The sequence below is a fragment of the Pongo abelii genome, chromosome 9 (assembly GCF_028885655.2).
Source record: "Pongo abelii isolate AG06213 chromosome 9, NHGRI_mPonAbe1-v2.0_pri, whole genome shotgun sequence".
Taxonomy (NCBI): Eukaryota; Metazoa; Chordata; class Mammalia; order Primates; family Hominidae; genus Pongo; species Pongo abelii.
This window is the reverse complement of record NC_071994.2, coordinates 12,649,685-12,665,265: the sequence shown is the minus strand read 5'-3', so window position 1 is coordinate 12,665,265 and position 15,581 is coordinate 12,649,685. Positions and strand designations below refer to the sequence as shown.

Genomic DNA, 15,581 nt, shown 5'->3' with positions numbered 1-15,581 from the left:
CTTGTTGCTGCCTGCTCTTGAGGTGCGCGAATCCATTTTCCCTTGCTTTGCTGCTGTTTGTGTAGGAGAAGACAGTCTATGATAATCCAAGCCAAATTTCAAGTGGTTTAGGTTGTTGTTTAAATGAATTCCTGAAATAGAATAAAAACAACTCATTTTATCTCTTCAAAATTATTTTTATTCACTCATTATGAAGAAATTTACCCAACAGAGAAAATTTTTTAAAAAAATGTCATTATGTAAATTAAACTGCAATCAAAAAAAGAAACATCCTACTTAGATTACTCATCTAGCCATTAGAGAATTTCTTTAGCATCCATTATTATTTCCTTTAAACTAGCCTTACCTATCTTAAAAACTGAAAATTAAAACTGCACTTCAGTGAATGTTAGATACAGTTTTAGAAGGGCATGTGTGCTAAGATGATTCACCAAGAAAATTTAGTGAGGTCATGCAACCAGTAATCAAACAAATTTTTAAAAAATAAAGATGAGAATATGTGGAATGTTCTTCAATATTAAATAGCAGTTTCTTCTCCCTGATTAAAGAGCCAGACTTATAAGAAATAAAAGGTAAATTACACACTACACCTACTAGACTCAGAGCCATCAGGAGAATCTTCCAACCTGGAATACAGTCTACTAGACTGGATCAATCCACATTAAAGTTAACAAAAATATATATTTGACAGGCACAGTACTGATCCTCCCAAATGCTCCAAAGCAGAGCTCCCTGTCAATCAAAGTACCCAGCAACTCAGCACCCAGCACAACACCAATAAATGCCTGACTACCTGTTCATTCCTTTAATCCTTTGGAAGTACAGCCTAGGGAAATGACACCCCAGCTGGAAAACAGAAGAAACCCCTCCTACCACCACCATAAATAATAACACCACCAGAAAGAGAATAAAATACAAATGGCTTACACAAAAGTATTTATAGCAGAATGCTGGCAATAACCTCAATACTCAGCAATCTAAGACTCACTGAACCTATTAAGATATCTCAACATTATAACAATTTAAAATGACAAGTACATAGTTAATGCCAATATAAAGTCCAGATAGAGTTTAAAAGAACAACGCATAGAAACTAGAAATAAGAAAAAAGCTGAATCTTTGTCAAGCCACTAGAGGGAAGAAAACTTTTTAAGCTTAAACACCATAAAGAAATCACAAAAGGAACAGGAGTAGATCTTACTTCCTAACCATTTTAAACTCTGGTATGAGAAAATAAAAATAATAGATACCTGAAGTTGAGACAATAAACTTGTTTCCCAGGTTCTTGGCAGAGGTAAGGGTGGGAAGACCTGTTCTCCTAGAATTGATGTGTACTCCTGACGAGATGAGGGGATGCCACATTGTCAACTGCACAGAAATCAAGCTCTGTGTTCAAACTGTGGACGCATTTACTGCCAGCTGTGTGAGCTGGGAGTGGTTACTTCATCTCCAAGTCTCAGCTTCCTCACTGGTAATGTGGGGAAAGCAGTAGCCTCATTATGTATTGAACAAAACATCTGTTAAGGCCTTAGGATAGAGGCTAACACACACTCAATAAGGCAGTCTCTGGCTAGAATACAATAACCTTTGGATTCACCAAATTCACTTATAAATAGAAGCTTAGTGTTAACCCTAAGCAACTGGGGTGGGAACAGGATTTTGAGAAACTTTCAGTTGAACAAACATTACCTGGGCTCTTGCTGCATATTAAGAACTACACTGCACTGCTGGGTATAGCAAGATAAAGCAAAATGTGGCCCCAGCTCCAGAGGACTTCACAGTGTGGTGGGAAGGACAGAGAAGAAAACAAATCATTTCCACATAACACACTGGTGTGAGAGATTAACAGAAGAGCAGGAGTTCACCAGCCAGCCTGCAGGTAAAGGGAGTGAGGAAAGGCTCTCTGGACAAGATAATTTAGGTATTTTTTACTGTAATGCAATAAAATTAGAAACAATCCAAACAAAAACACATACGGGGAAATGTAACAACTGGAAAAGAAAGACAAACAAGCATCTGGGTCAAAGAAGAAGAAGTGAAATAATAGACTATCTAGAAAATATTGTAAATATGAGTAGACCAGAGAAAACTGAATTGTAAGCTGGCATTGGAGAAAGCTGGCCAACCCAATATACAGGATCACCAAAAGAATCAGAAACTGGAGGCGCCAGAGGCCTCTGGAAGTAGAGGGTGAAGTAAAAGAGGAATTAAAATAAGGACTTTCAACAAGAACACCAAGACCATTCAATGAGGACAGTACAACCTCTTCATCAAATGGTGCTGGGACAAGTAAATATTTACTTGTCTCAGAATGGAGTTTGGTCCCTACCTCATACAATTTATAAAAATTAACTTAAAATGTATCAACAACCTAAATGTAAGAGCTAAAACTACAAAACTCAGAAGAAAACACAAGAGTAAATCTTTATGACCTTGGATGTGGTGACGGATTCTTAGATATGACAACAAAATTATGAGCAACAAAAGAAAAAACAGACTTCATCAAAATGAAGAACTTTTGTACATCAAAGAACACTATCAAGAAAGAGAAAAAACCCAGAGAATGGAATAAAATACTTGCAAGTCATATATCCCATAACGGTCTAGTATTATACATCCTTACAAAGAATTCTTACAACTCAACAAAAACAACTCAACAAAAAGATAATGCAATTTAAAATGGGAAAAAGACTTGAATAGCCATTTCTCCAAAGAGAATATATAAATGGCCAAACAAGCACATGACAAGATGTTCATCATCACTTACTATTAGAGAAATGCAAGTCAAAACCTCAATGAAGTAACACTTCACATTCACCAGGATGACTAAAATCAAAAAGATGAAACATAAATGTTGGCAAAGATGTGGAGAAATTAGAACTCTCATCTATTGCTGGTGGAAACGTAAAATGATCCAGCTCCTGTGGAAAACAATTTGGCAATTCCCCAAGAAGACAACCATAGAATTATGATATGATCCATCAATTCCATTCCTAGGTATATACCCAAAGAACTGAAAACAGGTATTCAAACAAATACTAGTACACAAATGCTCATAGTAGGACTATTCACAATAGACAAAAGGTAGGAAGAAAACAAATGCCCATCAATAGATTAATGAACAAAATGTGGTACATGCATATGTATGTATGGAATCATGTTCAGTCATTAAAAAGGAGTGAAGTGGATCCGTTCAAAGATGGCCGAACAGGAACAGCTCTGGTCTGCAGCTCCCAGCATGATCAACGCAGAAGACGGGTGATTTCTGCATTTCCAACTGAGATACCTGGTTCATCTCATTGGGACGGTTGGACAGTGGGTGCCACCCACGGAGGGTGAGCTGAAGCAGAGTGGGGCATCACCTCACCTGGGAAGCTCAAGGGGTTGGGGGATTTACCTTTCCTAGCCAAGGGAAGCTGTGACAAACTGTACCTGGAAAAACAGGACACTTCTGCCCAAAAGACACTTCTGCGCTTTTCCCAAGGTCTCAGCAACCAGCAGACAAGGAGATTCTCTCCTGTGCCTGGCTCGGTGGGTCCCATGCCCACGGAGCCTTGCTCACTGCTAGCGCAGCAGTCTGAGAAGGAACTGTGAGGCGGCAGCCTGGCTGGGGGAGGGGCATCCACCATTGCTGAGGCTTGAGTAGGTAAACAGAGCGGCCAGGAAGCTCGAACTGAGCAGAGCCCCCCGCAGCTCAGCAAGGCCTGCTGCCTCTATAGACTCCTCCTCTGCGGGCAGGGCATAGCTGAACAAAAGGCAGCAGACAGCTTCTGCAGACTTAAGGGTCCTTGTCTGACAGCTTTGAAGAGAGCAGTGGTTCTCCCAGCATGGCATTTGAGCTCTGAGAATGGACAGACTGCCTCCTCAAGTGGGTCCCTGACTCCCATGTAGCCTAACTGGGAGACACCTCCCAATAGGAACCAACAGACACCTCACACAGGCGGGTGCCCGTCTGGGACGAAGCTTCCAGAGGAAGGATCAGGCAGCAATATTTGCTGTTCTGCAGCCTCCACTGGTGATACCCAGGCAAACATGGTCTGGAGTGGACCTCCAGCAAACTCCAACAGACCTGCAGTTGAGGGACCTGATCATTAGAAGGAAAACTAACAAACAGAAAGGAATAGCACCAACATCAACAAAAAAGACATCTACACCAAAACCCCATCTGTAGGTCACCAACATCAAAGATCAAAGGTAGATAAAACCACAAAGATGGGGAGAAACCAGAGCAGCAAGGCTGAAAATTCTAAAAACCACAGCGCCTCTTCTCCTCCAAAGGATCGCAGCTCCTCGCCAGCAATGGAACAAAGCTGGATGGAGAATGACTTTGATGAGTTGACAGAAGTAGGCTTCAGAAGGTTGGTTCTCTGAGCTAAAGGAGCATGTTCAAACCCAACGCAAGGAAGCTAAAAACTTGAAAAAAAGGTTAGATGAATGGCTAACTAGAATAAACAATGAAGAGAAGAGCTTAAATGACCTGATGGAGCTGAAAACCATGGCATGAGAACTTTGTGATGCATGCACAAGCTTCAATAGCCAATTCGATCAAGTGAAAGAAAGGGTATCAGTGACTGAAGATCAAATTAATGAAATAAAGCGAGAACACAAGGTTAGAGAAAAAGAGTAAAAAGAAATGAACAAAGCTTCCAAGGAATATGGGGCTACGTGAAAAGACCAAATCTATGTTTGATTGCTGTACCTGAAAGTGATGGGAAGAATGGAACCAAGCTGGAAAACACTCTTCAGGACATTATCCAGGAGAACTTCCCCAACCTAGCAAGGCAGGCCAACATTCAAATTCAGGAAATATAGAGAACACCACAAAGATACTCCTCGAGAAGAAAAACCCCAAGACACATAACTGTCAGATTCACCAAGGCTGAAATGAAGGAAAAAATGTTAAGGGCAGCCAGAGTGAAAGGTCAGGTTACCCACAAAGGGAAGCCCATCAGACTAACAGCAGATCTCTCGGCAGAAACCCTACAAGCCAGAAGAGAGTGGGGCCAATATTCAACATTCTTAAAGGAAAGAATTTTCAACCCAAAATTTATATCCAGCCAAACTAAGCTTCATAAGTGAAGGAGAAATAAAATCCTTTACAGACAAGCAAATGCTGAGAGATTTTGTCACCACCAGGCCTGCCTTACAAGAGCTCCTGAAGGAAGCACTAAACATGGAAAGGAACAACCGGTACCAGCCACTGCAAAAACATGCCAAATTGTAAAGACCATCAATGCTAGGAAGAAACTGCATCAATTAACGGGCAGAATAACCAACTAACATCGTAATAACAGGATCAAATTCACACATAACAATATTAACCTTAAATGTAAATGGGCTAAATGCCCCAATTAAAAGACAGACTGGCAAACTGGAGTCAAGACCCATCAGTGTGCGGTATTCAGGAGACCCATCTCATGTGCAGAGACACAGGTAGGCTCAAAATAAAGGATGGAGGAAGATCTACCAAGCAAATGAAAAGCAAAAAAAAGCAGGGGTTGCAATCCTAGTCTCTCATAAAACAGACTTTAAACCAACAAAGATCAAAAGAGAAAAAGAAGGCCATTAGATAATGGTATAGGGATCAATTCAACAAGAAGAGCTAACTATCCTAAATATATATGCACCCAATACAGGAGCACCCAGATTCATAAAGCAAGTCTTTAGAGACCTACAAAGAGACTTAGACTCCCACACAATAATGGGAGATTTTAACATCCCACTGTCAATATTAGACAGATCGACAAGACAGAAGGTTAACAAGGATATCCAGGACTTGAACTCAGCTCTGCACCAAGCAGACCTAATAGACATCTACAAAACTCTCCACCCCAAATCAACAGAATATACATTCTTCTCAGCACCACATCGCACTTATTCTAAAATTGACCACATAATTGGAAGTAAAGCACTCCTCAGCAACTGTAAAAGAACAGAAACCACAACCAACTGTCTCTCAGACCACACTGCAACCAAATTAGAACTCAGGATTGAGAAACTCACTCAAAACTGTACAACTACATGGAAACTGAAGAACCTGCTCCTGAATGACTACTGGGTAAATAACAAAATGAAGGCAGAAATAAAGATGTTCTTTGAAACCAATGAGAACAAAGACAACGTACCAGAATCTCTGGGACACATTTAAGCAGTGTGTAGAGGGAAATTTATAGCACTAAATGCCCACAAGAGAAAGCAGGAAAGATTTAAAATCAACACCCTAACATCACAATTAAAAGAACTAGAGAAGCAAGAGCAAACACATTCAAAAGCTAGCAGAAGGCAAGAAATAACTAAGATCAGAGCAGAACTGAAAGAGATAGAGACACAAAAAACCCTTCAAAAAAATAAATGAATCTAGGAGCTGGTTTTTTGAAAAGACCAACAAAATTGATAGACCGCTAGCAAGACTAATAAAGAAAAAAAGAGAGAAGAATCAAATAGACGCAATAAAAATGATAAAGGGGATATCACCACTGATCCCACAGAAATACAAACTACCATCAGAGAATACTATAAATACCTCTACACAAATAAGCCAGAAAATCTAGAAGAAATGGATAAATTCCTGGACACATACACCCTCCCAAGACTAAACCAGGCAGAAGTTGAATATCTGAATAGACCAATAACAGGCTCTGAAATTGAGGCAATAATTAATAGCCTACCAACCAAAAAGAGTCCAGGACCAGACAGATTCACAGCCAAATTCTAGGAGCTGGTACCATTCCTTCTGAAACTATTCCAATCAATAGAAAAAGAGGGACTCCTCCCTAACTCATTTTATGAGGCCAGCTTCATCCTGATACCAAAGCCTGGCAGAGACACAACAAATAAAAGAATTTTAGACCAATATCTCTGATGAACATCGATGCAAAAATCCTCAATAAAATACTGGCAAACCGAATCCAGCAGCACATCAAAAAGTTTATCCACTATGATCAAGTTGTCTTCATCCCTGGGATGCAAGGCTGGTTCAACATATACAAGTCAATAAATGTAATCCATCACATAAACAGAACCAACGACAAAAACCATACGATTATCTCAATAAATGCAGAAAAGGCCTTCAACAAAATTCAACAGCCCTTCATGCTAACAACTCTCAATAAACTAGGTATTGATGGAATGTATATCAAAATAATAAGAGCTATTTATGACAAACCCACAGCCAATATCATACTGAATGGGCAAAAACTGGAAGCATTCCCTTTGAAAACTGGCACAAGACAAGGATGCCCTCTCTCACCACTCCTATTAAATATAGTGTTGGAAGTTCTGGCCAGGGCAATCAGGCAAGAGAAAGAAATAAAGGGTATTCAATTAGGAAAAGAGGAAGTCAAATTGTCCCTGTTTGCAGATGACATGATTGTATATCTAGAAAACCCCATCGTCTCAGCTCAAAATCTCCTTAAACTGATAAGCAACTTCAGCAAAGTCTCAGGATACAAAATCAATATGCAAAAATCACAAGCATTCCTATACACCAATAACAGACAACAGAGAGCCAAATCATGAGTGAACTCCCATTCACAATTGCTTCAAAGAGAATAAAATACCTAGGAATCCAACTTACAAGGGATGTGAAGGACCTCTTCAAGGAGAACTACAAACCACTGCTCAATGAAATAAAAGAGAACACAAACAAATGGAAAAACATTCCATGCTCATGGATAGGAAGAATCAATATCGTGAAAATGGCCATACTGCCCAGGGTAATTTACAGATTCAATGCCATCCCCACCAAGCTACCAATGACTTTCTTCACAGAATTGGAAAAAACCACTTTAAAGTTCATATGGAACCAAAAAAGAGCCTGCATTGCCAAGACAATCCTAAGCAAAAAGAACAAAGCTGGAGGCATCACGCTACCTAACTTCAAACTACACTACAAGGCTACAGTAACCAAAACAGCATGGTACTGGTACCAACACAGAGATACAGACCAATGGAACAGAACAGAGGCCTCAGAAGTAACCACACATCTACAACCATCTGATCTTTGACAAATCTGACAAAAACAAGCAATGGGGAAAGGATTCCCTATTTAATAAATGGTGCTGGGAAAACTGGCTAGCCATATGTAGAAAGCTGAAACTGGATCTCTTCCTTACACCTTATACAAAAATTAATCCAAGGTGGATTAAAGACTTAAATCTTAGACCTAGAACCATAAAAACCCTAGAAAACCTAGGCAATAACTTTAGGGACACAGGCATGAGCAAGGACTTCATGATTAAAACACCAAAAGCAAAGGCAACAAAAGCCAAAATTGACAAATGGGATCTAATTAAACTAAAGAGCTTCTGCACGGCAAAAGAAACTACCATCAGAGTGAACAGGCAACCTACAGAATGGGAGAAAATATTTGCAATCTACCCATCTGACAAAGGGCTAATATCCAGAATCTACAAAGAACTCAAACAAATTTACAAGAAAAAAACAACCCCATCAAAAAGTGGGCAAAGGATATGAACAGACACTTCTCAAAAGAAGACATTTATGCATCCAACAGACACAGGAAAAAGTGCTCATCATCACTGGTCATCAGAGAAATGCAAATCAAAACCACAATGAGATACCATCACACGCCAATTAGAATGCCAATCATTAAAAAGTCAGGAAACAACAGATGCTGGAGAGGATGTGGAGAAATAAGAATGCTTTTACACTGTTGGTGGGAGTGTAAATTAGTTCAACCATTGTGGAAGACAGTGTCACAATTCCTCAAGGATCTAGAATTAGAATTACCCATTGACCCAGCAATCCCATTACTGGGTATATACCCAAGGATTATACATCATGCTACTAAAAAGACACATGCACATGCACATAAAAAATTAACTCAACATGGTTCAAAAAACTATAACAGCTAAAACCATAAAACTCTTAAAAGAAATTATGGGGTAAATCTTTATGACTTTGGATTTGATAAAGTGTCAGATATGACAACAAAATCACAAGCAAAAAAAAAAATAGATAAACTGGACTTCAACAAAACTAAGGACTTTTATGTTTCAAAGGACATTATCAGGTAGTTAAAAGACCACCCACAGAATGGGAGAAAATATTTGCAAATCATATATCTGATAAGGGTCTAGTATTCAGCATATGTGAAAATTCCTAAAACTCAACAACAAAAAGCAAACAATGCAATTTTAAGATGGGTAAAATATTTGAACAGACATTTTTCCAAATATGATACACAAATGGCCAACAAGCACAAGAAAAGATGCTCAACATGATGTCAGTCACAAACACAAATCAAAACCATAATGAGATACCACTTCATACCCACTACAATGGCTAAAATTAAAGAGTCAGATAATGAGTGTCGGCAAGGACGTAGAGAAACTGGAACCCTCAAACAGTGCTGATAAAAATGTAATGTGGTGCGGCCACTTTGGAAAACAGTCTGTAAGTTCCCCCAAATGATTAAACATAGAGTTACCACACAACCCAGCAGTTCTATTCCCAGGTATGAAGAGAAACGAAAACATAAGTCCACACAAAAACTTGTGTGGAATGTTCACAGGAGCATTATTCATATTAGCCAGAAGGTGGAAACAACCCAAATGTTCATTAACAATGAATAAACAAAATGTGATCTATTCAAACAATAAAATATTATTTGGCCACAAAAAGGAATTAAGTATGATATATGCTACAACATGAATGAATCTTGAAAACATCACACTAAGTAAAGCCAGTCACAAAATACCACGTATTTTATGATTCCATTTATATGGAAGTCTAGACTAGGGAAATCTGTAGAAACAGAAAGTAGAATAGTGGGCCGGGTGTGGTGGCTCATGCCTGTAAGATTACCAGCACTTTGGGAGGCCGAGGCAGGTGGATCACTTGAGGTCAGGAGTTCGAGACCAGCCTGGCCAACATGGTGAAACCCCATCTCTACTAAAAATATAAAAATTAGCCAGGTGTGGTGGCATGCACCTGTGATCCCAGCTACTCGGGAGGCTAAGGCTGCAGTGAGCCAAGATCATGCACTGCACTCCAGCCTGAGCGACAGAGCAAGACTCTGTCTCAAAAAGAAAAAGAGAGAGAGAAAGTAGAATAGTGACTGCTTAGAGCTTGGCAGGATGGGGAGACTGGAAGGTACCTTGGGGAGACAAAGCAGGAGCTAAAGAGAATAGAAGCTGGAGAAGTGAATCCTCAGCACAGCAAATGGTAGGGAACATGGAAAAGCACATGGCATGTCTGAGAAACAGAGTAATCTGAAAGAGAAGACCTGAGGAAGGAGAGGAAATGGGAGTAGACAGACTGGAAAGAAAGGCAAGGACCAAATCATGGCAGGGGAGGAGGGCGTTATGCTCCTTCCAAGGTGTTTAGATTTGATCTTAGAAAAGGGGAATCACTGGTAAATCAATAGCATGTAACATGATCAGAACTGTGTATTAGAGTAAGTCTGTGGAGAAATAATTAGAAAGGAGAAAGCTCAGTGGTAAAGATAAAAACTTACTGGAAAAGCTCAGTTGGGACTGGCCTGAACTACGTCAGTGGCAGTAGAATAAAGGCGAAAAATGCAGTGTGTGTCAACAGCTCTATGAGAATTTTGAAGGAGAAGTTATCTAGCTTGGATCCAGTTTGAGTGAAGAGGAGGATAGTAGTGCCATTATTTCTAGAAAAAAATGCAGGAGCAACCAATCTAAGAAAGAAATGCTAAGGGTAAGACACCTGTAGGATTTCTAAGTAGAAATTCCAGTAGGGAGGTGGAAGTCAAGGAATGGAACTGGAATCAAAAGAAAAGTTGAGGCTAGGCGGGGAATTCAGTTCAAAAAATCAAGGCGTGGAAAATCCTGATAAGAGCGGCAGTTCTCACTTTAGCTTGCATCATGATCACCTACCTAAAGGGCTTCTTTACCAGAGTTTCTCCTTTACTAGGTGTGGAGTAGGGACCAAGAATTTGCATTTCTAACCAGTTCCCAGGTAATACTGATGCATTAATAACCACCAGGGTAGAGCAAAAGAAGAGGAGCCCTAGGAGGAACCCTGAAGAATGCTGTGGCCAGGAGCAAAGTCTGAGTTGCTTGGTAACTCTTAAAATCAGAATAACCCCGTAACTCCAGGCACAGTGGGGAGACAAGCTAAGTTCCAAATCACAGCCCAAACCACAGTAAGAGGAACAATACTGTCCAGGGCTTTACTTCATGTTGCTGCATATCAATGAAGAGTTACATGCAAATTTCTTAAAAGCAGGTACCAAGAAAACATTCTATAGCAAAAATGTTAGAATCTTAGAGGTGATAGCAAAATTAAAAAGAAAAAAAAAAAAAACCTATGGCATAGTATATCTTCCTGAATGTCATGACAAGATGCCAAAAAGGCTACTTAAAGGAGGTCACAGTCAGTCCTGAATCTCAATAAGAGGTCTTCCCAACTAAACTATGGATATATCTTTGCCTAAAACAGTAAGAGCTGCCTTCTTCTAGGAAAATATTACTGTAAGATTTTTACCATTATACCATCATTAAAAAATTATGTGTATTTTACCACAATTTAAAAAAAAGTATATCATTATATAATAGACAACTAAAAGGGTAGACTATAGTTAAACCTGCAAACCCAGGTGGCATTATGGAAACAGGAGCTCATTTACCTCTTTGACTGAGAATTCCTTCAGGCCTAAATATTTCGGGAGTCTCAAAGGCAAAAATGCAGTCGCTTTCATGGACTGTTTCCAGGTCGTCTGTATCACAAAAGGAACGATGGAACCCATCATAGTACATTTCTGTTAACACAATCTAAAAATAGGAAAAATGTAAACAGTTGGGTAACTGGAAATTCGATACTAATTGATCTCCCAATTCTATGAACTTCTCCAGATCATCAGGACTGGCAGCGGTCTGAGAGAGCTCTGAAACATCTCACAGAGCCCACTTTATTTGCCTTTAATGAGAGAATCCTGGAAGCCCAGTATCCTCTGTAATTATATAACAATATACAGTCACCCCTCCATATCTGTGGGTGCTACATCTGTGGATTCAACCAACTGCAGATCAAAAATATTCAGAAGAAAAAAAAAGGATGATTGAATGTATACTGAACAGTCTTTTTTTCTTGTCATTATTCCCTAAACAATATAGCATAACAACTATTTACATAATATTTACACTGTATTAAATATTGTAAGTTAACTGGAGATGATTTAAAGTATATTGGAGGTACAACTATTATGTATCCGTAGAATAAAAAGTAAAAATAAATAAAGTACACAGGATGATATGCTCAGGTTCTATGCAAATACTGTGCCATGTTATAAAAGGGATTAAAGCACTGTGGATTTTGGTATCCTAGTGCAAGGGTTCCTACAACCAATCCCACGGACACTGAGGGAAACCTGTACTCTGATGCAGAACTCCATGACTCTAACTCCAGAGTTTCTCTAAGTTTTAGTGTAGAAGAGAACCAGGAGATCATAATGTCTAACCTCCATTTCACTGAAAGAAGAGACGCCAAGAGACTTGCCTAAAGTTCTACAACGATTCAGCCTCATGTCGAGGACAGAGTCCACATCTGACTCTGAGGCTTTCTCCCATATCATTTAATTTTCTATTTTTCAAGCCTAAACCGTGGATATTTGTATTGAAAAAAAAATCAATTCAAATGTCCAAAAATACTAACTAATTAAACGTAGTATAGCCTTACTGGAATTATAAAGCTACTAAAAAGAATAAACTATATATATTTGCACTAACATGCAAAAATCTAAGTAAATACAAAGCAAGGTAAAAATAATATGTGTAAATGATTCTACTTATATAAAATAATGTATATATGCATGGAAAAAATCTAAATGAATACTATATAACATAGTATTAAAGTTAGTAACCCTTAGCATTAAGATACCTAGTATGAGATACTTCGTCTTTCTGTTATATTTCAAGAAATGGTTATTTTACAATAAAACAGAAAAACAGGACAGGCATGGCAGCTCAAGCCTGTAATCCCAGCACTTTGGGAGGCCAAGACAGAAGGACTGCTGAGGCCAGGAGTTCAAGACCAGCCTGGGCAACATGCCAAAACCTCGTCTCTATGAAAAATACAAAAATCAGCTGGGTGTGGTGGCATGTGCCTACAGTCCCCACTACTTGGGAAGCTGAGGTGGGAGGACTGCTTGAGCCCACAAGGTTGAGGCTGCAGTGAGCCATGATTGCACCAATGCACTCCAGCCTGGGCAACAGAGTGAGACCCTGTCTCAAATAATCCATACATACATACATACAAACAAACAAAACAGAAAAACAAAAGATGGAGAGGAGAACATGGGAGACATTTAAAGACTTCATTATATGCTCAGCCATGCTGTCTAGTGAAAAAGCACTGGATTGAGCATGCAGGTTCCAGTTCGGCCTGTCACCAACCAGCCCTGCAAACCTGAACAAGTCCCACGGCTTTTCTGAGCCTCTTTCAAATAAGAGAGTTGGACCGGACCCCTGAGGTCCCCTCTACCAGCACTAACATTCTGCGAATCTACCGGGTAAAAGGGGTTGGTGGTATATTCTACAAATAGTCCAGCAAAAATGTTCCTGGCACATTTTCCTTCTAATGAATTTAATGACCATGTTGTTTTTCTGCCAGTGAACATGCAAGTAAAATTCACTCTCTTCAGCAAACTGAGGTCAACGGCAAACTTGTAATTATTTAACCAATTTAAACCACATGCAAAAGGAGCCAGACAGTGCTGGAAGCTCTAAAGATGCAACCAGATTTGCCCTGGACACCACCGAAGCCTCGCTCCCTCCCTTTCTGCCTTTCCCTCATCCTGAAGGGAAGAGCGAGCCAATGGGCTTTTCAGAGTAGGAAAGAATATGAACATTTTATCAACATGCCAGTACTTGGCCTGCAAAAATATGAGATATTTGCCATGTTAGGGCAACACTGCTGGCTGTGTTTGTTTTACTGTGGTAACTTCCCAAATGAGGCCACATGAGGCCGAAGTACAAAACACCTTTATTAGTCCAGGGATTACACAGTAGCTTCCAGAAGCTACTATCTAGGGAAAGCAATTCAGCTACTGAGTCATCTTTCCTTAATAAATCTTAAATAAGGAATGTTTTTCCAAATAAAATAATAATAGTAAATTGAGTAAAAGCTATCTGCAAAAACATGTCAAGTCCAAACAGGTCAAAAGTATTTTTGGTAAATTTCAACATAACTGCTTATCAAACATTTACCCCAAAAGGGATGCAGCATGGGCACAACTTCCCTTTCTCTTCTCTAAACAAGGTAAGAGACTCTGGTCCAGCTGTAATGAGAAAACAAAACGTATTGAGCATCTATTACATACAGAACACTGTACTAGCAAGATATCCACTCTTATCACCACAATGGAAAGGGGTTTTCTAGTGTCACTGCTTAAGTTTTCAAAGCCTCTTTGAGTATCAAACACTGTGAGGACGCTCCAGTGCCCACATAAACATCCACAGGAATGATTTAAGAAGGGTTAAGTAATTATACCTTATGAACAAAGCTACAAGAAGGTCTTGGTGTAAAGTCACAGCTTCTTTTAAAATTACATACACAATTAAATGAAACATGAAAAGTTTCTCTATACATTTTAGTCTTTGGGGTCTTGATTTTTTTCCCTCAACTCTAAATGCAACTGGTTTTAAATCTCTATCCAACCATACTTGGCAAAGAACTATAAAAAATTCTAAGAGAACAGAAAGCAATACTTTTGTGGCTCATGTGTAACTGGTCTTAGCAGACTTATTACCTGATCAGTGGGGATCTTTGTTTCCATAGACACTGCTTCCCGAAGTCTGGCAACAGTCCCAGACAGAGGTACGGCCACACCAATCCTCATGCAGTGAGAACATTTGCCTTGATACGCTACAGTGACATAGAGAGGCCTGTACAGATCAAAGTCAGATCTTCTCATTAGTCACTTATTTCAACTAAAATATAGAAGATGCAAAATAAACCTGAGATGAAATCAACAAAAAACTAAAGCTAACCCACACTGTTACTCGGAAGCCCAAATGGAAAAATTTCACTTGGCTCTAAGCAGAACTATCAATCATCAAGATCTTTGGAAAAGGCAATCTTCATAAAATGAACATTCTATGAAGCAAACAAAAATATATCTACACTTGATTCTGTGCTTTGTGTTTTCTTTAGAACAGCATAACTCCAGGAAATGTTGAGAAATTGTTCAAAATAAAGCAACTAAGAAACAAGAAATGTAAAGTAAGGTCTCTAGAGAATCCTGAAGTCACTCAGCAGCCCTCCCCATCCCCCGATACTATGTGTGGATGACAAACCGGGCCAGACTACACAGCCCCTGCTTGCCTCATGTGCCTGCTCACCCTGCAAACTCAGGAGGGCATTTATTCTTGTAAGGTTGTAGCAATGACTGTATTCAATCCCATTATTAATCCCATTACCTGTCTAAAGAGCCTACAGAGGAAAAGGGACACCATAAGAAAACACAGTCTTCACTTTACTAAATCCATTCTTACCTTGTGTGGGGTAGAGGAATTGGCAAAGAAATGCAAAGGAAAGGATCAAAAGTGTTGCTCTGTTTCTGACAATGAGGACACATCAAAGAAGATCTTCAA

General features: G+C 39.4%; 1 long non-coding RNA gene across 2 annotated transcripts; it reads right to left on the bottom strand.

Moving 5' to 3' along the window:
• Positions 1-16: 16 nt before the first annotated feature.
• On the bottom strand, positions 17-14,875 carry LOC134762144 (uncharacterized). 2 transcript variants are annotated; one of them, XR_010141808.1, is made up of 3 exons: positions 14,738-14,875; positions 14,196-14,266; positions 17-131 (listed from the first exon to the last, which is right to left on the bottom strand). It is a non-coding gene; the product is annotated as an uncharacterized LOC134762144 (long non-coding RNA). The 2 variants fall into 2 exon arrangements; XR_010141807.1 differs by lacking the exon at positions 17-131 and adding an exon at positions 11,674-11,762.
• Positions 14,876-15,581: the final 706 nt, after the last annotated feature.